Source organism: Sceloporus undulatus, chromosome 5 (genome assembly GCF_019175285.1).
Source record: "Sceloporus undulatus isolate JIND9_A2432 ecotype Alabama chromosome 5, SceUnd_v1.1, whole genome shotgun sequence".
In the NCBI taxonomy this organism is placed as follows: Eukaryota; Metazoa; Chordata; class Lepidosauria; order Squamata; family Phrynosomatidae; genus Sceloporus; species Sceloporus undulatus.
The window spans coordinates 77,176,238-77,178,875 of NC_056526.1; positions in this window are offsets into that span (position 1 = coordinate 77,176,238).

Consider the following 2,638-nt stretch of genomic DNA (forward strand, 5'->3'; position numbering starts at 1 on the left):
AAATGGAGAACTATATCACAGAAATGGGAAAAATGTGCATATTGAAAAGTAAATGACTTTCAGTTCACATATAGTTGTGCTTTGGTAAGTGTGATGTAGGTCTGATGACATCAAAATGTAACCCAAACTAATTTCTCCTCCAGTTCCTACATGCAACACTTCTATTCTAGCACTGAGCAAAATCTGCATGCCAATGTATGCGACTAACCTCTTAAAGAACTCCAAGATGCATGAAGACACATGGGAACAAAAGACTAAGGATTATTTTCATTGAAATTAATAACATTAATTAATTTATCCATTAATTATATGTCATTATGGCCAGATAATACATGCCCAGAAATGGTATCATTTTGGTACACTGACCTTAGCTGTCAAATGCATTCCTCATCACCAGCAAAATCTAGTCATCCAGGTTCAAAATTGAAACCAAGAGAATACCCCAACTCAGTTTTCAAGGAATGTATATTCTTATTCAAGACAAACTGATGCACTAATCACTCTGGGGCCCCATTCTCACTGGGCTATAAAGAGAATCAGGAATCAGATTATAGGAACATCATTCCCATTTGAACTCGCGTTCGATCCCAGTTTAAGGAAAATCTTTCCCATTTGAATTCACTTTCGGTCCTACTTTGATCGATTTCTCCAGCGAAAACCCGAATCAGAGGTGGATAACCCAGCATGGTTTTGCCAAGAACAAATCTGCTGATCACTGCACTGACATCAAGATACTTGTAGGCATACTCTTGTATAATCCACTCTAATATTTTCCTAGTATTGAAGTCAGGCTGGTCTGTAGTTTTCTGGATCTTCTTCTTCTTCTATGCCTTTTTTGGAGAGAGGGAGAATGTTTGCCTTTTTCTAGCCCACTGGCACCTCATCTGTTCTTCAGGGTTTCTCAAAAATGGTGGCAAGTGGTTCAGAGAGCACATCTGCAAATTCCTTCAGTCCTTTGGGATGCAGTTCATCTGGCCCTGTAGATGTGAATTCTTTTAGGTTAGCTACATGGTTCCTGGCTAATGTCCTATCAGTCTTGATTTGCAATCCAGATTCTTTCTCATGATCTGTACTGCTGCATGGAAGCAAACAATTCTCTTTTTGAGATAAAACTGAAGTAAAATAGGTACTATGTAGTTCTTCCTTTTTGTTTCAATCTGTCAGCATTTTACCCTCCTTACTGAACATCAGCCCCACTGTCTCCTTGGTCAGTCTCTTGCCTCAACCTTTTCTGGGGGGAAACACTTTTTTTTTTTTTGGCTTGTCTAGCCAATCTCAGTTCATTCTGAGCTTTAGCTTTTCTTATACTATTCCTGAAAGCTTGGTGATTTGTCCATCCTTCCTTCCTCCCTTCCCTTCCCTTCCCTTCTATATGCATTTTCTATTCACTTCTTCCTTGTGTTTGCTGTGCAGCTATGCAGGTTTTTTCAGATGTTCCCCATTTTTCTTTTCCCATAGAACTGTTTGTGGTTGCACTTTTTGCAACTGAATTCCTCACCAAACTACAAATCCCAAGATTCCATAGGATGGAGCCATGATAGTTAAAGTGAAGTCAAACTGCTTCATTTTGCAGTGTAGTAGGTCTCTCAGTGCTGTAGTTCAGGAGAGTATTGCTCCTCTGCAGAATAGTCTAAGTACCTTATTTTATTTATTTGTTTATTTTATTCAGTTTATATGCTGCATTCCTCCTGCAAAGACGCATCACAAAATTTGTAGCTTGGCAAGCTACAAATGCCAAGATTCTCTATGACAGAGGTATACAAGTTAAACTGCTTAAAATTGCTATAACTATAGTGTAGATCACAGCATAAACTGTATCACAGTATAAACTGTGAATTCCAAAATTGTTTTGCCACCACTGCCACTCACTAGTCCTGAAGCAAGCAGAGAGACATTTCCCACTTTCTCTGCTTCCCTTTTAATTTAGTTCTTCCCTTGCTTCTTCTAGAAACAACACCATCTCTCTCTTTTTTTAAAAAAAAAAATTATATAGATTTATTCAAAGCTTCCATAATTCCATTTTATTATTGCTAACCAGGAGAGATAGACTGAGTTTATTAAGCTTGGCATAGTGTAGCATTTCAGGTCAAGTTTCAAACTGAATCTCTATGTAAAAAACTGAAAGCAGCTCTAAGATCTCATGACCAGCAACATTACTGGATGGGGTTTGAGGGGTGGGGACCACACTAAGTGACACCTCAGAGGAGGGGTGACACTTAGTTCATCCCGCCTACCACTGCAGGGGGCATGCAGTGCTGTTGCTGGGGGGCATGCCACTTCTCTGCAGCCATAGCTTTAATGGGAGCCAGAGGTGGCAGAGAAAAAAGAATGAGCACATGCCCCTTCTTCCTTCCCTGCTGCCCTGGAGCTCTTGGTTGAGCCAGCCAAGGCACCAGAGAAAGAGGGGCAAGTGCCCACCTACCCCAGTGCCTTGGCTGGATTGCATGAGCCTGCCAGGACACTGAAGAAAGAGAGGTGAGTGTACACTCATGTACCCCACCTTCCCTTGTGCCTCATTTGCCCAGCCCCCCCCCCCAAAGTCCTGGGTGGGCATTCAGACAGCTGCCACCTCCCTCCAACAGCACCAGGCATCTGTATGGAGTGACACCGCTGCCCAAGCTAGGACTATAAGCCTTAT